The following is a 23,453-nucleotide window of genomic DNA, read 5'->3' as shown; positions in this document are numbered from 1 at the left end:
CCCTTCCTCATTAAGTAATTTAAAGAGCCATTTACTCAGTAAACATTTATTTTTGAGTTCAAGGACTTCAATACCTAAACCTCCTTGATCCTTTGGTCGGCAAATTATATTCCATCTTGTGAGCCTATATTTTCTGTTATCTTCATCCGATTGCCAGAAGAATCTAGATCTATAGAAATCAAGACGCTTCCTTACCCCGATGGGTATTTCTAGAAAAGATAACATGAACATTGGAAGACTTGTTAAGACAGAATTGATAAGTACTAATCTATCGCCATACGATAGTAATTTTCCTTTCCAGCATCCCAATTTTCCTTCAAACCGGGTCTCTACTGGGTACCAATCTGAATTTTTAAGCTTCCTATAATGAATAGGGATTCCCAAGTATCTGAATGGGAAAGCCCCAATATCACATCCAAAAATTTGTTTATATTGTTGTTCTTCCTCTTTAGCCTTCCCGAAACAGAATAGCTCACTTTTGTGAAAATTAATCTTGAGGCCCGATAGTTCTTCAAATAAACATAGAATTAATTTCATATTTACCGCCTTTTGCAAATCGTGTTCTAAGAAGAGAATTGTATCATCAGCATACTGTAGGATAGAGATTCCACCCTCAACAAGATGAGGAATGAGACCACCTACTTGACCATCCTCCTTTGCTCTTTCAATTAAAATAGCAAGCATGTCTGCTATAATATTAAAAAGCATTGGAGATAATGGGTCACCACACGACACCTTTTTTTGTTTGAAAATAGCGACCAATGTCATCATTTACTTTAACACCAACACTTCCTCCATGCATGAAAGATTCAATTAACTTACACCAGCCAGTTGCAAAACCTTTCATTCGCAACGATTGTTGCAAGAAGGACCATTTTACCTTATCGTATGCCTTCTCAAAATCAATTTTAAAGAGAACACCATCCATTTTTTTACTATGTAATTCATGGATAGTTTCATGTAAAATCACCACCCCCTCCAGAATGTTACGGCCCGGTATAAATGCGGACTGAGTAGGTTTTATTACTTTGGGGGCAATCCCCGTAATACGATTGGTAGCTACTTTAGTGAAGATTTTGAAACAAACATTCAGAAGGCAAATAGGCCTATATTGCTGAATCTGGATCACATCCTGTTTCTTTGGAAGTAAAGTGATAACACCAAAATTCAGTTTGTAAAGAGGCAAGTCCCCTGAACTAAGCTGAAGAAATAGTGCCATAATGTCATCTTTAATCACTTCCCAGAACATCTGATAAAACTCAGCCGGGAAACCATCCGGACCAGGAGCTTTGTTGTGTTCCATTTGTGAAATCGCATCAAACACCTCCTTCTCAGTAAAAGGAGTTGTTAGGATCTCATTTTCTACAGCTGATAATTGTGGAATATCCTGTACAAAGTCCTCCATCAAAGATACATTGGTCGGCTCCGGAGGTCCGAACAATTTTTTGTAGAACTCGGTAATATAGATTTTTAGATTGTCTTGACCAACAATGGTTCCTTCTTGCTGCTCTAATTGAAAATTTTTCTTCTTCCTATGCTTTCCATTAGCAATTAAGTGAAAATATCTAGTATTGTTTCCCCCTTCTTGTATATGCCTTACTTTAGCTCTCTGGGCCCATTTTGTTTCCTCATCTCTTCTTAATTTCCTAATACTGTCATTCGCCTTGTTAAGAGCTTCTCGTTCAGCTGCATTCAGTGGTTGATTTTCAGCTTTCAAATCTAAAACATCAATTATGGAGAGCAGTCTCTCTTTTTCCTTTTTATATTTTCCACTTAAATTTTTTGCCCACCCTTTCAAAAAGCGTCTAATATGACGCAGTTTATTTAGCCATCTATCCATAGGAGAGTTTCCGGTCAGTACCGAGTTCCACTCTTTCTCAATCATCTCATAAAAGCCTTCTTGTCGTAACCAGTACAACTCGAAAGAGAAATCAGCCTTATTTCCCAAATGTGCCTTCACACCTGAGTCAATAAGGATGGGGGTATGATCTGATTCAGCTCTAGATAGAGCTCTAACTGTAACCAAAGGAAATTTATGTTCCCAATAAATACTCGCAAGGACTCTATCTAGTTTCTCATATGTAGGCGTCTCCCTACGATTAGCCCACGTGAATTGTCTCCCCGAGAGATCAATCTCTCTCAAATTGAGATGTTCAATGATAGCTTTGAAAACAAAAGGCCAGTGGGCATTGAAATTATCATTATTTTTTTCCTCTCTTTTCCTAATGATGTTGAAATCACCTCCTACCAACATAGGAAGCGGTTCATGTTCACATGTTCGGACCAATTCAGCCAGGAAATCTGACTTATGCATCTCTTGGGCAGCCCCGTAGACAGGCACAAAAATCCATTCAAAACCATCGTTCTTACATTTAAAATGCAACTTGACACAATAATCACCATTGCTCACATTTAGCACCTGCAACGTATCTGAATTTACACCCACTAGTATACCTCCAGATCGTCCATGAGGTGGTAAACAGAACCAATTATAATTAAAGCCAGCCGCCAACTGATTTAAAAAGGGTATCGAGAAATTGGATCTCCCTGTCTCCAACAAGGCAATGAAGTCCAATTTATGTTCTCGAATAGCTTCCTTAACAAACAAGTGTTTTGCCGTATCCTTAAAACCCTCACTATTCCAATTTAAACCTTTGATATTTTGCATTATGAGTATTGTTTTTTAATTTTTATCCTTGTACTTTTGCGGATATTAGAGAAATCATAGGTTTTTTTCCGTCGCTGTGTTTTGCCTTTAGTATTCAGTAATGGATGATCCAAATGATCACCCATCTCTGCATGTGCCTCTTCATCATCTAATAGGTCATCACATAAATCTGATGCTTTAGAAACAATAAGGGAAGCGGGGCCATCATTTTTATTCATGTTTTCATCAGCATTTTTTTGTAAAATTAATAGAGTTCTCTCCCCCTCGCGGTTCTTTATCCCATTTATACTACTAGCAACCTCATCAAAAGATTTTCCTAAAGAGATCCCCATACACTTGGCTCTTTTCTCAATTTCGCTATCAGGTATAGATATAATAGAAAATTTAGGTACATGATTACCTGAATTGATAGAATTACGCATCTGAGTTTTCTTCATTGCACGCTCCATCTGAGTTAAGTCTGCATCCGATTGGGCACCGATTCGCTCGCTGATCCGCACTTCGGTCGCAGTGGGACGCGGTATTCCTCCAAAAGCTATCACTTCCTCGACAGATGGCTTTTTTGGAACTAACATATGCATATCATTTGTCACCTCAACAGGCTCATTTAAAATATTCGACACCAAATCAGATGAATCTGCAGACGTACCAGAATTGGGATGTGATATTTTGGTGAGGTTCGCTTCTTTCTGTTGTTCCGGCAAAGCTGAAGTATGCGTCATATGTGTATGCTGCATAGTCTGCTTCATCTTTTCAGGTTGCAGGGTACGACCATACTCATGTATCTGCTCAACGTTTTGGAACAAATCAAAGGAGCTTGTCATATCAGTATAAAATGGGCTCACATTATGCATATCATATTCAGTACGTACCTTGTTCTTAGTCATATGTAATGACGATGAAACACCAGGTGTGGTATGTAGTAACCCTCCTTCGGCATCTAGACTCTTAACAGTCTCAACGGCTGTCATCGGCGAAGACATACTCCTGGTTAAATAAATCTGATGGAGACAGTACATGCATGCATACATCAGGATCTCTCGATCGATCACTGGCTTTGCTCCACAGCTATATCCAGTGGCTCACCGGAAACGAAGATGGCTAACGAGTTTGTCTGGCCATATTGTCAAGGCGACAAGATTCTGGACAAATTATACCGATCGATGGATCTCATCAGACATTCTTGACAAAGAGAGGTAATACGGAGTACCATTTAGTGGACAAAGCTGATATGCGTGACACCAGCGAACCAGGGAAAGGATTGAGCTAGCTAGCTATGTTATATTGTGATCCAAATTCATATTGTAAAGGGAGGCGAACTTCTGACGAGCGGAGCGAGACCCGTCGTCGGTAGGCTTGGACCGATATATACATCTTGTAAGCCGCCGGCTAGGGTTTATCAGATTATAAGATAACTCACGGTGTTTGTAAACACTCCCCAATATAGTGAAGTATTTGTTGGCCGGCGTCGGTGATTTTTTCCCCTTTGTGTTGGAAGGAGTTTTCCACGTTAAATCTTGTATCTCCGCTGTGCTTTTCTTTATCGTTCTTCTTTATTTACTTGTCACGTTTATAACAAGCTACTTGACTTGACTGTAGCAGACTCGTTCCGTACCTCAGCTGAATGCAGCTAGCTAGCTGATGACTGTGGAAAACATCAGTTAATTATCGGAAGACAAGAGGCCAATTGGCTATATATGACCATATGACCACTGAGTCGGATATCTTTGACCAGATCGACCGGTTTCGCTACAGCCTAGTACAACGATATATTAAGTCAGATCATAATTAAAACAACAGCATACCAAAGCTAACAATGTGGTGAACAACAAAAAATAGTTTTACTATACCGGCTTGAGAACCTTCAACCTCTTTGAAGCTAGGATTTTTCTATGGGCTTTTGGGAACATCTTTCTTGAATTTATCTTCCACCTCTTGTTCATATTGATTGTTTGTTGCCTTGGTTGCTCCTTTTGGCTTGATTGATATAGAACAAAAATCAGCTGATTGTATCGTTGCTCCATCTTGACACTCCTTGCCTTCAGAGTCTCACACATATTCCTAAATTATTTGTTCCTTTTATACTCTCTTGAAGTTTAGCTAGAGCTTGAGACCGTTACCGAGATCCTCTTCCACCAACTACCAGGCCAAGTCCATTTTTTCGGCTTTGGGGTACAGTGTGAAATACATGTCATTATGTTTCACATCATCACCAAGAAGTGCATGATTAGCATCAAGTTTCTCATTAACTGTTTGATGCAGATAAGAAATTTGAATCGGGTTATATAGTAAATTCTGGTTATTCAGTGAGATCTAGCTATTCAGATGCACTCACTATTTTTAGCAGAAAAATCATCAGACTATACGTGTTTTGGGTGTGTTGTATCGCTACTTGTTGATTGTCATGAGGGCTTTATATATAAAGCCGGGCCAAGGGTTTTCTGTTTAAAAAAATATATAACTATTTCTAGTAGACAAAGCAGCCTTGTAGAGTTTTTTCTTCAACCAACATTTAAAATCCTTTCCAGTTTTTAGTTGCAAATTTTCGGACCCACAACTTTATGTGTCCTCAATATCGAAAAATACTACAATAAAGTTAGTACAATTCAAAATTATAGACAAGTTAGAAAATTTGGACAACTGAAACAGTTCAAAAAGAAACTACCTTTACTCTGTTCCATAGCTTAGTTTTTTCAAAACAAAATTGACCCTTACCCTAGTGGCTAGCAGCTAAGGAAATTCCTTTTTCTTTGACCAAAGAACCAATGAAATTCGTTAAAGCCCTTGTCTTAAAACCACATGGTTGTCCAAGCTAGTTGAAATGTAAATTTAATTTTCAGTTTGGATCGAAATCCTTCCAGAACACTTTTAGGTCAGTGGGTTCTCTTCCACATTTCTCTTTTTTTGTGCCTATAAAATATTTACAGTGCAACCATTCCGTCGGACTATTAATAATCGTGTAGTTTACAAGATAAACTACTACTGTGGTACATTAGTGCATGACAGAAATGTAGCTATCTTCAGTCACATCAGTATCTACTACTACATGCAGTTTACAACTCACCTTCCTTAAGTAGGCAACACAAAACGTGTATATAAACAATGCTTCTTCTCCCGAACTCTACTTTCGTAGTTAACCAATACTCTGGAGAAGAGGTATGGAAGCTACACTACATATCACTACTGAAATAGTAGAAGAACAAGAAGCTACTGTTCCTGAAGAAGATGGGGGAGAAGCTACAGCTTCTGATGAAGATGGAGAAGTTGTTGGTTCCGATGAAGATGGAGGGGAAGTTTTTGTTTCTGGAGTTGAACAAGTTGCAGTGCATGCTCACGGTGATGATATTTCGGTACATGTTGCTTCTGAAATATATTTGGCTACTGGAACTGATAGCATTCAGCTTACAGTCAAATCTCATTTGGATCTAGAGGTGTCAGTTCAGTTTTTGGAAGGAATTTGCTCAATCTGTCTGTCTACACCCTTTTCCTCTCTGAAGAACAATCCTATGTATACAGCCTTGGTGTTATTTTGTGCAACACTAGTGTCTGCAGTTTGGTACTTGCTTGCATCTCCACTAATTATGCAGTTGGTGTCTAGATGTGAAGAAGAAAGGGTGAAGCATTCACATACTTGGATCCTTAATTGGTCCATATATGTGTTTTCCATGTTGTTAAGCTTCATATCAAATCCTTCATGGTTGTGGGTTGGATTCGTCATTTTGGGTTTGCCACAGTTGCATTGGCAATGGCAGTTTACTGTTAAGGTTGGTCAAGCACTTTTATTCGCAAAGTTGGCTGTCAAGATTCTCAAGGCTACAATGGAAGCTCCTTTCATGCAAGAGCCTATCTTGTTTGTCAAGGAAAAAATCAATAGGATGCAGCTTGCTGTAGAGAAGTGCTATCTGCACTACTTTGATCTGTAGAACAGAATTCAAGTATGAAGTAGTATTTATTTTGCTATAAGAAGTAAAAAAGATATATAGGCAACAATGTAAATTGGCCGTGTGTACCAGTAGTAGATAAGTAGGTAGGCATCAATGTAAATTAGCAGTATGCGTGAAAGAATTTAAGTTGGTAGTACTGCAAACAGTGGGAATGCACATATCGGTACTGCGGACAGTGGGATTAGCATCAAGTTTCTCATTAACTGCATGAAAGAATGTAAGTAGCTAGGCATCAATGTGTTTTGGCATATGATCCCTTTATTTTAAAATACAACTTAGGCACGTTTTGAAATGTCAAAAAAATTGAAACAAAAAATACGCACTTGCATCTTCATGTGCTATGCGCTCACAAAGTCGTTTCAAGAAAAATCGATTTGTCGTGTGGCGTGTGTGAAAAAGACAAAATTCGGTGCTAAAAGTATGACTTTTAACAAAATAAATCAACATCTATAAAAATATTGGTTTTCCACGAAACTTGACGAATGCACATATGTTGTAGAGATGTACATGCAGAATTTCTTATTAATTTTTTTGACATTTCGAAATATATTTTTTAGGTAGAGGAAGCATATGCATCCGGGAGCCGAATTGAGTTTCCGGTACTTTAAATACCTTCCAAAATGTCGGCTTTATATGCTTCATCTTCAAATCCACCTTCCTGGTCACTATAAAATTCATTTATAGTTTCATTCGTAAATTTCATTGAAAAACGACTTGCATGAATGGAAAAAAAAACATGGTAGAGTCATAATAGTCAACTTACATCTAAATTCAATTTGTAAACTCCAGTTATTTGCAGAAACATTCTGACTCGTTGCTGGTGGTAGTCCTAGCTGCTTTATCTTCGACTTCAATTTACTTAACCTTATTTCACGACTCTACATATTTTTAATTCCTTCAAATAAAGTGAGTAAATTAAACATAGCTGGTGAAAAATAGCCATATAGCAATCATGGTAGTAATTGTTGTCGTAGTTTTAGTCTAAATTTGAACTAAATTCATGACAAGAATTAAGAAAAGGGATTAAGTGAGTAAGCGACTAGTAGGGACTAGGAAAATACAGCAAATTAAATCAATCATGTATGTCTTTTCATGGACTTGTTTTTGGTATGTATAATCCCTTATGCACTTACAAATCTAACAAGTATTTTTTTTTGCCAGAATTAGGTCATCCATACAACATAATGTATATGTTTTCTAGCTAGCATCAATCAACGGCTACTAGTAACTAGGACACGAACAAGATCCAATGATGGGACAGCGACCGTGCATGGAAGCATGCATGCACTCTGATATCCCTGCCTAGCCTACATGTTGATACGGGTGGCTTTTGGACACCTCCTCCTTAAGACCGAAAAGCCCTTCCTCGTGGTCCAATGACACGAGCTCGGGCCAAAGCACTACATCAAGAGGTCAATTCGATCATCTCTACACTTTCGACACACCTTTGAATGGCGTGCTACTTCATTCCGAGATCCTTTTTGTGATCAGTTACGAACCTCGAGAAGAAGGCATGGAGGGATGCTCAGGAAAGGACCCCGAGAGGGAAGAAGGACAACATCATCACCCGTTGCTGATCAAGGGCGCCGAAGGGACGACACTACCGCCTGGAGCAGCGGCACTGCCGCCTGACGCCCCGGCACTACCACCAGGACCAGCGGCACTATCGCCCCACTCAGCGGCACTGCCGCCGGATGCCACGGCACTACCGCTAGGAGGAGAAGACACCGCCAGGAGCAGCGGTACTGCCGCCAGACGCAGCGGCACTGCCACCGATTGCAGCGGCACTGCCGCCCCAGGGGCTGGCACTACCGCCCGCATGCCCAGGTCGACGCCAGGCTGGCACTGTTGCCCGTGAAGACCGGAACTACCGCCGCCCCAGGTCAACATTGAATCTGGACCGCCCATCTGTCCATCTGTGGCCCTGTTTATTTGTACCAGATTACCGAACTACCCCTGCTCAAATCTGAGACTATAAGTACCTCCCCACCAGCTCCTCTCTAGGGTTAGACTTGTTTTGAGATGATATGAGCTTTTCTCCTCCCCCATGGGAAAACCTTCTAGAGATGAATCTATGAAGTGTATCAAGGATCTTCTGAGTGATTGGTCTCTTCCATTCTAGGGATTCTAGTGTTTGTGGCTCTTTTGCTTTTGCAATTCTATCTATTTGCACTCTTTGCCTCTTTGGAACTCTACCAATTGCTTGCCAATTTTTGTGAAGGATTCTACTCCTTATGAGTCTTTGCCATGCAATTCAATTGGGTTGGTGAATCGGGCCAACGAAGAACAACCGGTTGTGTGTGCGTGTGTTGCGTTTGTACCTCCGATCCCCTCTGCTCCCCACTCGTGTTCTTCGCACCACCCCCAAATCCGTGAAGATCGGGCCTCCCGTAGGGCCCAACCCTTATCATATGGTATCAAGAGCTCCTTGGTTGCCACGGATTTGATCCCCACATCCCCCAAAAAAATTCTGAAAAAATCGAAATTCCCAAAAATTAACCCTAATTTGGCCTTGGTCAGATCTCAGCTTATGTGCTTACAATAGTATGATCAAGATTATGATGGCATGTCACTCCAGAAATTATCTTTTTTATCGTTTACCTACTCGGGACGAGGAGGAACTAAGCTTGGAGATGCTGATACGTCTCCAACGTATCGATAATTTCTCATGTTCCATGCCATATTATTGATGATATCTACATGTTTTATGCATACTTTATGTCATATTTATGCATTTTCCGACACTAACCTATTAACGAGATGCCGAAGAGCCAGTTGCTGTTTTCTGCTGTTTTTGGTTTCAGAAATCCTAGTAAGGAAATATTCTCGGAATTGGACGAAATCAACGCCCAGGGAGAGACGAAGTGGGGCCACGGGGCGCCGCCACACTAGGGAGGCGCGGCCCTAGCGTGTGGGGCCCCCGTGACGCCTCCTGACCTGCCCTTCCGCCTACTTAAGGTCTTCATCGCGAAACCCCCAGTACCGAGAGCCACGATACGGAAAACCTTCCAGAGACGCCGCCGCCGCCAATCCCATCTCGGGGGATTCAGGAGATCGCCTCCGGCACCCTGCCGGAGAGGGGAATCATCTCCCGGAGGACTCTTCACCGCCATGGTCGCCTCCGGAGTGATGAGTGAGTAGTTCACCCCTGGACTATGGGTCCATAGCAGTAGCTAGATGGTCGTCTTATCCTAATTGTGCTTCATTGTTGGATCTTGTGAGCTTCCTAACATGATCAAGATCATCTATCTGTAATGCTATATGTTGTGTTTGTTGGGATCCGATGGATAGAGAATACTATGCTATGTTGATTATCAATCTATTATCTATGTGTTGTTTATGATCTTGCATGCTCTCCGTTATTAGTAGAGGCTCTGGCCAAGTTTTTGCTAGTAACTCCAAGAGGGAGTATTTATGCTCGATAGTGGGTTCATGCCTCCATTAAATGCAGGACGTGTGAGAAAGTTCTAAGGTTGTGGATGTGTTGTTGCCACTAGGGATAAAACATAGATGCTATGTCTAAGGATGTAGTTGTTGATTACATTACGCACCATACTTAATGCAATTGTCTGTTGTTTACAACTTAATACTGGAAGGGGTTCGGATGATAACCTGAAGGTGGACTTTTTAGGCATAGATGCATGCTGGATAGCGGTCTATGTACTTTGTCGTAATGCCCAATTAAATCTCACAATACGCATCATATCATGTATGTGCATGGTCATGCCCTCTTTATTTGTCAATTACCCAACTGTAATTTATTCACCCAACATGCTTATTCTTATCGGAGAGACGCCTCTAGTGAACTGTGGACCCCTGTCCATTCTTTTAATCGAATACAATCTACTGCAATACTTGTTCTACTGTTTTCTGCAAATAATCATCATCCACACTATACATCTAATCCTTTGTTACAGCAAGCCGGTGAGATTGACAACCTCACTGTTACGTTGGGACAAAGTACTTTGGTTGTGTTGTGCAGGTTCCACGTTGGCGCCGGAATCCCTGGTGTTGCGCCGCACTACACTTCGCCGCCATCAACCTTCAACGTGCTTCTTGGCTCCTACTGATTCGATAAACCTTGGTTTCTTACTGAGGGAAAACTTGCCGATGTACGCATCACACCTTCCTCTTGGGGTTCCCAACGGTCGCGTGCTGTACGCGTATCAAGACTGTTTTCTGGCGCCGTTGCCGGGGAGATCAAGACACGCTGCAAGGGGAGTCTCCACCTCCAATCTCTTTACTTTGTTTTTGTCTTGCTTTACTTTATTTACTACTTTGTTTGCTGCATTATATCAAAATACAAAAAAATTAGTTGCTAGCTTTACTTTATTTACTATCTTGTTTGCAATCTCTATATTAAAAACACAAAAAAATTAGTTACTTGCATTTACTTTATCTAGTTTGCTTTATTTACTGTTGCTAAAATGGGTACTCCTGCCTTAGAAGCTAGTTGCATTATTGAGAGTCTATTTGGAATACCACCTGTTAATGAAGTTAAAATTGAAACCTCTCTTGAAAATGTCATGAAAAAGTTGGAAACCATAGAGCAAAATCTTCCAAGTATTGAGATTAATTTGGGAGCATTACTTGATAGCACTGATAAACTTGATAAATCTCTAGGTGGAATTAATGAGAGAATTGCCATCTTAGAAGCTTGTGCTATTCATGATAATCAAACCCAAAGGATTAGTGAACTTGAAGAGGCTATGGGAACATTGGGTTCAACCTTTTCATCTATAAAGTTTAGAGAGAAAGCTTATGTGGGTAAGGAGCAAAAGTTCATGTATGTCTCTAAGGTGCCTAAACCAAAAAACTATTATAGGCCTAAAATTGATAAAGCTCTTAATACCACTATAGAAAAAGGAGCATCTAATATACCTAATGGGATAAATTGTGAAAATGATGTTGATGCTTCGTCTCTTGATAATACTTGATACACACTTTCTGCGCCTAGCTGAAAGGCGTTAAAGAAAAGCGCTTATGGGAGACAACCCATGATTTTACTACTGCACCTTTATTTTATATTTGAGTCTTGGAAGTTGTTACTACTGTAGCAACCTATCCTTATATTATTTTTGTTGCATTGTTGTGCCAAGTAAAGTCTTTGATAGTAAGGTTCATACTAGATTTGGATTACTGCGCAGAAACAGATTTCTTGCTGTCACGAATCTGGGCCTAATTCTCTGTAGGTAACTCAGAAAATTATTCCAATTTACGCGAGTGATCCTCAGATATGTACGCAACTTTCATTCAATTTGAGCAAGTCTGGTGCCTCAATAAAATTCGTCTTTACGGACTGTTCTGTTTTGATAGATTCTGCCTTTTATTTCGCATTGCCTGTTTTGCTATGCTTGATGGATTTTTCTATTCCATTAACTTTCAGTAGCTTTGTGCAATGTCCAGAAGTGTTAAGAATGATTATGTCACCTCTGAACATGTGAATTTTGATTATGCACTAACCCTCTAATGAGTTGTTTTGAGTTTGGTGTGGAGGAAGTTTTCAAGGATCAAGAGAGGGAGATGATACAATATGATCAAGGAGAGTGAAAGCTCTAAGCTTGGGGATGCCCCGGTGGTTCACCCCTGCATATTTCAAGAAGACTCAAGCGTCTAAGCTTGGGGATGCCCAAGGCATCCCCTTCTTCATCGACAACATTATCAGGTTCCTCTAGTGAAACTATATTTTTATTCCATCACATCTTATGTACTCTGCTTGGAGCGTTTGTTTGTGTTTGTTTTTGTTTTGTTTGAATAAAATGGATCCTAGCATTCATTGTGTGGGAGAGAGACACGCTCCGCTGTTGCATATGGACAAATATGTCCTTAGGCTTTACTCATAGTGTTCATGGCGAAGGTTGAATCTTCTTCGTTAAATTGTTGTATGGTTGGAAACGGGAAATGTTGCATGTGGTAGTGTATAATAAAATACTTGTAGAAAATTGAGCTTTGATAACTTGATTCTTTGCAAATGTTTTGAGGTATTTAGATGGTAAGGCTTGCTGGATAAATAAGTTAAAATTAGTAGTGGATTGTTGTCTTTAAGCTTGTGCCGTACTACAAACTCTATTTAAATAGTTGAAGGTGTAGTTGGACTTGATAGCTTTCAATGTCTGAGAGTTCATCGTAATAACTAAGTTGTGCTGAAGGTCGAGGGAGCTAGCGGGGTACTTGTGCCACCGTGAACGGCCCTCCTTGGAGTAAATTTTAATCATGCTCTTAATGATGAACCTGCTAGTTGTTTGCAATAAGCTTGTGAGTTCTTTTTGACTAATGTTAAGCTACGGTTTTTGGCACTTCCACCATCCAAATTTGCTAGCTTCTTCGGTACTGTGCATTGCCTTTTGCTCACATTGAGAATTGTGCATACTTCTCAGGTACATCCAAACCCGTGGGAGGACTTTCTCTTGTTCTCCTACACATAAGCCCATACATCTCCTCAAAACAGCCACCATACCTACCTACCACAGCATTTCCATAGCTGTTCCGAGATATATTGCCATGCAACATCCATTTTACATTACATTTCATGTTGTCATTTATTATTTATATATTGCTTTGCATGATCATATACAGCTGATGTGTGGTTTACCCATGTTACGCTAGATCATTGCACATCCTGCTACACTGGCAGAGGCATACAGTTTCATACATCATGTTTCATTCATTATGAGTTATTTGTACCAAAAAGTGTGTTGACATATTAGGATGTTGCCCCTAAAAATGAAAAGAGCCATGGAGGCCATCAAAAAGAAAAAAAATGAAAAAAATGAAAAAAATGAAAAGAAAGAAAAAAAGGGAAAAAAAGAGAATAAAGAAAAAGGGGGCAGCATTACTATCTTTTATCCACACTTGTGCTCATGTTTTAGCACCCGCATTATTCATAGTCATCATTTGTGCTCATGTTTAGCACCTACACTTCATATGAGAGAGTTTTCATGTTTTACTAGTATAACTATGTGGGGAATTTACACTATAGAACTTGGGTTGTATATTCCAATGATGAGCCTCCTCAAAAGTGCTCTAGGTCTTCGTGAGCAACCAAGTTGGATGCACCCCCACTAGTTCCATTGGAGAGCTTTCATACACATATAGCTCTATGTGCATCCCTTGCATGGCAATCACTACTCCTTGCATAGCTTCGATCATAAGGCATCCTCTTGTCTAATGGTCATTTACAGCTTTGCAAGCCTTTCTTCCATTTGGCCTTTGTAACGGCCCCGGGTAGCACCCCTATTAGATTTTTTTGTTCTTTTCTTTTATGCATCATCATGAAATCATGCATCATATCATCCATGCTTTTATTAAATAAAATTATTTTATAAACCCTTCCTTGTCTTTTATTTTTAAATAAAAACCCTAATCTCTCTCTCTCATATTTCTTATTTTATAATTAAGCTTTTCCAACAAATAAGTTCTTAAACATAAAGTTGCTTTGTTTTGATTACAAATAAAGTAATATTGAAAACCTAATTTTGTTTTCTCTCTCTCCACCTCTGCATTCAAATTTTAAATTTGTTTGAACTATTTTAAAACCAGCTTTAAAATCAAAGAGGAAACATATTTTCAAAATAAAATAAAAACCTAACCCTTTTAGGCCTTCTCTCTCCCTGGCCCGTTCCTTCTCCATCCGGCGGCCCAGCTTCCCCTCCTCCCTCAGCCCATCTCCCCTTCGGCCCACCTCCCTAATCCTGGCCCGTACCCTTTTTCCTCGTCGTCTTCTAGCACGAAAAGGGCGTGAGCCCCTCTGGTCCTCACCTCCACCGCACCACGCCAAGCTCACCTGCTCCCTCACCCTCCCCTCTTAATCCCTCTTCTGCCCCTCCAAACCCTAGACCACCTCCCGTCCTCGCGCCGCCACCCTCTTCTTCCTCCCTTTTTTTTTCTCCTCTCTGCAAACCACCGAAACTCCCCCCACAGTACACACATGGCGCCACCGTCTCAGGCCTCCCCTCTCCGCTCTGAGGGCACCTGCGGGTGTGCCTCGTCGCCCTCTTTCACCTGGTACAAGGAATCAGAGGGGGAGCCCTCCAATCATCGCCAACATTGCCAATTCCGACTCCGACCTGCCGGCGAATTTCTTCGATTCCAGCGATCCCCGTCGTCAGCTGCCCCTTCCGAACCCAGGTTGAGCACCAGCACGTGGCTGCGCACCCCCTGCACCTCATCTTTTCTTCCCTTGCCTCCTGGTTTGTCCCTCGCCGTTGATGCCGACGTTTCTGCCCGCAGATCCTCCTCGCCGGCGGTGCCACGACAACCTCTCGGAAGCGGCGCCGCCGTTTTCTCGTCCGCGCGGCCCAGGCGCGTCGTCCGCGCCAAACCTCGCCCCCTGGAACGCCTCCAGGCGCCCGCACGCGCAACCTCGCCGCCGCGGTGATCACCAGCCCGAGAACGCGCGCGGCATCCCCCCCATCGAACACCTTCCAGGCGCGCGGGCATGCTTCGCCACGTCATCCGCCACGTCGACCCCCTGGCCCCACCCGTCATCCTCTCTGGCTAGACAGCCGCCCGGTGAGAAATCCCCCACCCCCCTCAGATCTGAAATCTTGCACCGGGGCCCCTCCCCTTTATTTCTTCTCAACCCGCAGTCCCTGCCTCTGTCGGTTTCCTTGTGAACCCCCTAGAACTTTGTGAATCTAACCCGGGGTCCTTCCCCTGGATAGATTTTGTTCTCAGGTCCTTTTCGTATTAAATAAAATCTGTTTATCTATTTAAAATAACAAAACCCTAATCTGTTAATAACTTTTAATTGGTAACTCGAAATAAAATGTTTTCTATATGAAAATTGATCAGAAAAATATGCTGAACATGAATATCCCATCCATTCATCTGTTTGCATCTCGCATCATGTCGCGCGTTGGAAGTCGTGCATGTTCACCTAACATATATGCGGAGTATTTCGGAATTCCAACTAGGTTTCCCCGCTCCGTTTAATATTGAAGTAGCGCACCCCTGCTATGTCTTGCCATGCTAATCAACACTTAAATTGCCGGTAGAAAATTCAATTCCAACCTAATTTGTTTGTCCGGGTTCCGATCCCGCTTAATTTGGATAATTGCATTGCACCATCTATGCCATGTCATGCATATCATCATGAACATGCTGGATCTTCCTTATCCGTAGTAGTAAGACTTGCATGCGTTGTGTGTTCCAGCATTTTCTTCTTCCCGGATAGGATCGCGAAGTGGTGTTGTGAGATACGACAAGTTCTCCGGATGTTCCTCGGCAAGCTTTAACAGGCAAACATTTTCCCCTATACTTCTGCCCCTGCAGAAGTCGCTCACCTATTTTATTTTGCCTTCTCCCTCATGCTATCCTTAAGTTGCGTTCTTGTCACGTGTCCTTTCCACTTGTTACCTCAAGCAGCCCATATTGCCACCACCACCTCCTACAGCTATTCTTTGGTTATCGTGTCTGCCTTGCGAGTCGTAGTGCATGCTAGTGCTGTCTTATCTTTTTACCGTTATTGTTATCCTATCGGGTTATATGTTGGGAAGAATCATGGTTACTTTAGTTGTTGATAATTGTTTAGTGGAGGCATCGGTGGGTCAGCTGCTCGTTTTGTGACGGCTCACTTGTGTTTCCTAAAAATCTTAGGACCCGAGTTCTTGTTATCTGTTCCGAGACTGAGCGCTCTAACCACACGTGGGTATGCTTACTGGGTCTCCCCCCGACCACTGCCGGAATCTACATCTTTGTCCAGTGGCCACAATTAGTTTGAATGTTTTGTTTCTCCCGGGCGTGCAAGCTTGTTTCTTTGTGGTCAGATGATATGATGTTACTTTTGGGGCCTTGTACCCCGTTGTCTCTTGCACGTTCGTAGGTTGCGGTGCCACTGCGAAGTGGTCATCCCGCTGGGCACTGTCCACCTAGCACGCAGTCGCAATAGCTGAGTCCGCGTCGGAGTTTCGATCGGGCTCCGAAACGGGTTAACTTAGTTAGGTGGCTTCCTGGACATTGTTGTAGTGAAGGAGAGTGCGTGTCGCGATATCCACCTGTCGTAAGTGGGTTGATCGTGCGTGTGGGCACATTTGGGCACCCCTGCAGGGTTACAATCTTATCGATAAGCCGCGTCCGCGGTTATGGATGACTTGGAGCTGTATGACTCGATCATAGACAACTTACACCTGTTGTTTCAATCATAATAACTTGTGTAGTAAGTTAGCACAACTTCAATAATAAATGGTTAAAACTTGGCAACCGTGTGGGTGCCTTTGTAAGTACTTCTTTGCGAAGGGGGAAAGCGTCGCCTGTGTTATGTTTGCAGAGTATAGAACTGTTAGTTACGCTCTCTCACCTTCTCTGATAGACGACTGTTGTAGAGTGTCTCTATAGGTTTTTAGTGCTTGCGCGCTGCCGCTTAACCCCACCATTTTGCCTATGACGTTCCTCTTGCGTCCTCTAAGTCCCCTGCGTGCCTCAAGTACAAAGGATGACTGGTTGACGAATGCTTATACGTCTTGAAGTCTTGTTAAGTACGAACCCGTACTAATTGCTGCTTCTACGGGATATAACCGGGCAGGTATGAAGATACGTTCGAAGAAGACGACGTTAGCAAGGTTACCCTTCCGGCTTGGCCTGGGCAGGGTTATGGACGTCACTGGTTATCTTCAGGACTCTTAGTCCAATTTGTATCTTGTCCGTACTCGGACGTATTCGATCTTCTGTATGATTTGGATCTTTGTATTGTATATTTGTATCTTGACTCGTTGGAGTCGTTGTTGTAATATAAGTTTCTTGTGGGCTCTATTGTAATCCTTTTGTAATGTTACCGCTCGTGTTAATTCCTCTGGCATCACGTGTGTGATCCGTCACGCACGTCGTGTCGGAGGGCGTCTCTGAATCGATATCGTGCGGATTTCGGCGGGATCGCTGGAATCCTCATGGTACCGGTTCCGGGGCGTCACAGCCTTTCAAACCCCCATTAACGTTCTTTATGCCATAACATCCTGGTGCTAATACCAAATGCTTGCGCTCACCGGTTGAGTAGACTTCGAAACAGTTGATTCATGACGTTCATGTTTATGTTTACTTGACTGAATCCTTCTTATGTTGTGAAAATTTACTTGATGCTTGGAATGAAGGATAGAACTTCTACGCTGAATACTTAACACATCCTTAATGAACTTTGTAAGGTTTCATGTCTTTAAAGCAATAGTTCATGAAAACTTCTAGCTTGTCTAACTCTTGCATTATCATCTCTTATATCAATATAGATACTTGCTTCGAATGATTTGATCTCAGCTTATGTGCTTACAATAGTATGATCAAGATTATGATGGCATGTCACTCCAGAAATTATCTTTGTTATCGTTTACCTACTCGGGATGAGCAGGAACTAAGCTTGGGGATGCTGATACGTCTCCAACGTATCGATAATTTCTTATGTTCCATGCCACATTATTGATGATATCTACATGTTTTATGCATACTTTATGTCATATTTATGCATTTTCCGGCACTAACCTATTAACGAGATGCCGAAGAGCCAGTTGTTGTTTTCTGCTGTTTTTGGTTTCAGAAATCCTAGTAAGGAAATATTCTCGGAATTAGACGAAATCAACGCCCAGGGGCCTATTTTGCCACGAAGCTTCCAGAAGTCCGAGGGAGAGACGAAGTGGGGCCACGGGGCGCCGCCACACTAGGGCGGCGCGGCCCAGGGGGGGCCGCGCGGCCCTAGCGTGTGGGGCCCCGTGACGCCTCCTGACCTGCCCTTCCGCCTACTTAAGGTCTTCGTCGCGAAACCCCCAGTACCGAGAGCCACGATACGGAAAACCTTCCAGAGACACCGCCGCCGCCAATCCCATCTCGGGGGATTCAGGAGATCGCCTCCGACACCCTGCCGGAGAGGGGAATCATCTCCCGGAGGACTCTTCACCGCCATGGTCGCCTCCGGAGTGATGAGTGAGTAGTTCACCCCTGGACTATGGGTCCATAACAGTAGCTGGATGGTTGTCTTCTCCTAATTGTGCTTCATTGTTGGATCTTGTGAGCTGCCTAACATGATCAAGATCATCTATCTATAATGCTATATGTTGTGTTTGTTGGGATCCGATGGATATAGAATACTATGCTATGTTGATTATCAATCTATTATCTATGTGTTGTTTATGATCTTGCATGCTCTCCGTTATTAGTAGAGGCTCTGGCCAAGTTTTTGCTAGTAACTCCAAGAGGGAGTATTTATGCTCGATAGTGGGTTCATGCCTCCATTAAATGCAGGACGGTGATGAAAGTTCTAAGGTTGTGGATGTGCTGTTGCCACTAGGGATAAAACATCGATGCTATGTCTAAGGATGTATTTGTTGATTACATTACGCACCATACTTAATGCAATTGTCTGTTGTTTGCAATTTAATACTGGAAGGGGTTCGGATGATAACCTGAAGGTGGACTTTTTAGGCATAGATGCATGCTGGATAGCGGTCTATGTACTTTGTCGTAATGCCCAATTAAATCTCACAATACTCATCATATCATGTATGTGCATGGTCATGTCCTCTTTATTTGTCAATTGCCCAACTGTAATTTGTTCACCCAACATGCTTATTCTTATCGGAGAGACGCCTCTAGTGAACTGTGGACCCCGGTCCATTCTTTAATCGAATACAATCTACTGCAATACTTGTTCTACTGTTTTCTGCAAACAATCATCATCCACACGATACATCTAATCCTTTGTTACAGCAAGCCGGTGAGATTGACAACCTCACTGTTACGTTGGGACAAAGTACTTTGGTTGTGTTGTGCAGGTTCCACGTAGGCGCTGGAATCCCTGGTGTTGCGCCGCACTACACTTCGCCGCCATCAACCTTCAATGTGCTTCTTGGCTCCTACTGGTTCGATAAACCTTGGTTTCTTACTGAGGGAAAACTTGCCGCTGTACGCATCACACCTTCCTCTTGGGGTTCCCAACGGTCGCGTGCTGTACGCGTATCAAGCACCTCATGCACATCAAGGGGAAGCACGTCACAACAATGAAGACGAAGCACCAAGTGAAGCTATTGTAATGCCACACCCTCGGCATCCACATGGAAGGCATCCTCCTCCTCCTCCTCCTACAAACCGCCGCAATGATAATGAGGATCGTCCTCAACATCCTCGCAACCATAATGAGGATGAAGATGAGGCAAGACCAATACCTCGACTCAATGACCGTAATGAGGAAGAAATCTTTGGGAAGCTAAAGTTCACCATGCCCAAGTTCCAAGGAGAAGAAGACCCCGATGCATACTTCTCTTGGGTACTCAAGGTTGACAAGATCTTCCGCATTCACAACTTCTCCGAAGCAAAGAAGGTGGCCATGGCATCACTTGAGTTTGAGGGATATGCAATTGTTTGGTGGGAAGAAGTAAACAAGGAGCGTGATAAAGAAGACTTAGAGCCCATTGACACATGGGAAGAGATGCAAGAAGTCATGCACACCCGCTTTGTACCCACCCACCGCAAACGTGACCTCTTTAACAAGCTCACTAAACTCAAGCAAAGCTTCAAGTCCGTTGAAGAGTATTACAAGGAGATGCACATGACCATGATGAGTGCGAATGTGGATGAGCGAGAAGAGCAAACAATGGCAAGGTTCTTGAATGGATTGAACATCCCCGTCAAGAGGATAGTGGAATTCTTTCCTTACAAAAACATGGTTGAGTTATGATACGTCTCCAACGTATCTATAATTTCTGATGTTCCATGCATGTTTTATGACAATACCTACATGTTTTGTTCACACTTTATATCGTTTTTATGTGTTTTCCGGAACTAACCTATTGACGAGATGCCGAAGTGCCAGTTCCTGTTTTCTGCTGTTTTTGGTTTCAGAAATCCTAGTAAGGAAATATTCTCGGAATTGGACGAAATCAACGCCCAGAGTCTTAAAATTCCACGAAGCTTCCAGAACACCCGATAGGAACCAGAGGGGGGCCACAGGGCCGCCAGACACCAGGCCGGCGCGGGCCAGGGGGGCCGCGCCCCCCTATGGTGTCACCGCCTCGTCAGCCTTCCGACTCCGCCTCTTCGCCTATTTAAAGGTCACTGACCTAAATCTTCGATACAGAAAAGCCACGGTACGAAAAACCTTCCAGAGCCGCCGCCATCGTGAAGCCAAGATCTGGGGGACATGAGTCTCTGTTCCGGCATGCCGCCGGGACGGGGAAGTACCCCCGGAAGGCATCTCCAGGGATACCGCCGCCATCTCCATCACCGCTGCTGTCTCCCATGAGGAGGGAGTAGTTCTCCATCGAGGCTAAGGGCTGTACCGGTAGCTATGTGGTTCATCTCTCTCCCATGTACTGTTGGAGATATGCCCAAGAGGCAATAATAAATGGTTATTATATATCTTTGTGTTTATGATAATGTTTACATACCATGCTATAATTGTATTAACCGAAACATTGATACATGTGTGATATGTAAACAACAAAGAGTCCCTAGTATGCCTCTTAACTAGCTTGTTGATTAATGGATGATTAGTTTCATAATCATGAACATTGGATGTTATTAATAACAAGGTTATATCATTATATGAATGATGTAATGGACACACCCAATTAAAGCGTAGCATAAGATCACGTCATTAAGTTATTTGCTATAAGCTTTCGATACATAGTTACCTAGTCCTTATGACCATGAGATCATATAAATCACTTATACCGGAAAGGTACTTTGATTACATCAAACGCCACTGCGTAAATGGGTGGTTATAAAGATGGGATTAAGTATCCGGAAAGTATGAGTTGAGGCATATGGATCAACAGTGGGATTTGTCCATCCCGATGACGGATAGATATACTCTGGGCCCTCTCGGTGGAATGTCGTCTAATGTCTTGCAAGCATATGAATAAGTTCATAAGAGACCACATACCACGGTACGAGTAAAGAGTACTTGTCAGGAGACGAGGTTGAACAAGGTATAGAGTGATACCGATGATCAAACCTCGGACAAGTAAAATATCGCGTGACAAAGGGAATTGGTATCGTATGTGAATGGTTCATTCGATCACTAAAGTCATCGTTGAATATGTGGGAGCCATTATGGATCTCCAGATCCCGCTATTGGTTATTGGTCGGAGTGAGGACTCAACCATGTCCGCATAGTTCGCGAACCGTAGGGTGACACACTTAAAGTTGGATGTTGAAATGGTAGTACTTGAATATGGAATGGAGTTCTAATATTTGTTCGGAGTCCCGGATGAGATCCCGGACATCACGAGGAGTTCCGGAATGGTCCGGAGAATAAGATTCATATATAGGAAGTCATTTTATAAGATTTAAAATGATCCGGAAGGTTCTAGAAAAGTCCGGAAGAAACCACTAAGGAAGGCGGAGTCCCGGAGGGACTCCACCTCCATGGCCGGCCAACCCTAAAGGGGGAGGAGTCCCAAGTGGACTCCCCAAGGGGGGCCGGCCACCACCTCACATGGAAGGGGGGAATCCCACCCCAAGTGGGATTCCCACCTTGGGTAGGTTTCCCTATCACATGGAAGGTTTTGGGTTCGGGTCTTATTCGGAGACTTGGAGTCCAACACTTGGGGCTTCCACCTATATAATGAGGGCCAAGGGGAGGGGGCCGGCCACCCCAACAACCACCAAGGTGGCCGCACCCCTTGAGGCCGGCGCCCCCCTCTCCAAAACCCTAGCGGCTCTCTCTCCTCCACCACATCCCGCACGTTTAGCGAAGCTCCGCCGGATTTCTCCACCACCACCGACACCACGCCGTCGTGCTGTCAGATTCAAGAGGAGCTACTACTTCCGCTGCCCGCTGGAACGGGAGGTGGACGTCGTCTTCATCAACAACCGAACGTGTGACCGAGTACGGAGGTGCTGCCCGTTCGTGGCGCCGTGATCAAGATCTTCTACGCGCTTTTGCAAGCGGCAAGTGAACGTCTACCGCAGCAACAAGAGCCTCATCTTGTAGGCTTTGGAATCTCTTCAAGGGTGAGACTCGATAATCCCCTCGTTGCTACCGTCTTCTAGATTGCATCTTGGCTTGGATTGCATGTTCGCGGTAGGAAATTTTTTGTTTTCAATGCAACGTTATCCTACAGTGGTATCAGAGCCGTGTCTATGCATAGATGGTTGTACGAGTAGAACACAATGGTTTTGTGGGCGTTGATGCTCTTGTTGTCTTTATTTTGAGTACTTTGCATCTTTGTGGCATAGTGGGATGAAGCGGCTCGGGCTAAGTTTACATGACCGCGTTCATGAGACATGCTCCTTGATGACCCACAAGTATAGGGGATCGCGATAGTCTTCGAGGGTAGTATAACCCAAATTTATTGATTCAACACAAGGGGAGGTAAAGAATACTTATAAGCCTTAACAACTGAGTTGTCAATTCAGCTGCACCTGGAAAAGCACTAGCAACAGGGGTGATGTGAAAGTAGCAGTAATATGAGAGCAGTAGTAACAGTAACACAGCAGCAGTAATAGCAATATGAGAGCAATGGCACCAGAAGATAGTTGATACTACTTCCAATGACATATAGAACGAGTATATAATGATGAGAGATGGACCGGGGTTCCAATGATCTACACTAGTGGTAACTCTCCAATAAGTGACAAGTGTTGGGTGAACAAATTACAGTTGGGCAATTGATAGGAATCAAAGCATTAAGATAGAACATCAAGATTATTAATTATGTAGGCATGTTTTCCGTATATAGTCGTACGTGCTCGCAATGAGAAACTTGCACAACATCTATTGTCCTACCAGCCGGTGGCAGCCGGGCCTCAAGGGAAACTACTGGATATTAAGGTACTCCTTTTAATAGAGCACCGGAGCAAAGCATTAACACTCCGTGAAAATATGGGTCAATCACATCACCGCCATCCCCTCCGGTTGT

General features: G+C 43.0%; 1 long non-coding RNA gene across 1 annotated transcript; it reads left to right on the top strand.

Moving 5' to 3' along the window:
* Positions 1-15,768: 15,768 nt before the first annotated feature.
* On the top strand, positions 15,769-17,361 carry LOC139837537 (uncharacterized). Its single transcript, XR_011754036.1, has 2 exons — positions 15,769-15,851; positions 17,135-17,361. It is a non-coding gene; the product is annotated as an uncharacterized lncRNA (long non-coding RNA).
* Positions 17,362-23,453: the final 6,092 nt, after the last annotated feature.

Source organism: Lolium perenne, chromosome 3, assembly GCF_019359855.2.
Source record: "Lolium perenne isolate Kyuss_39 chromosome 3, Kyuss_2.0, whole genome shotgun sequence".
NCBI lineage: Eukaryota > Viridiplantae > Streptophyta > Magnoliopsida > Poales > Poaceae > Lolium > Lolium perenne.
This window is presented reverse-complemented; position numbering and strand designations above follow the sequence as displayed.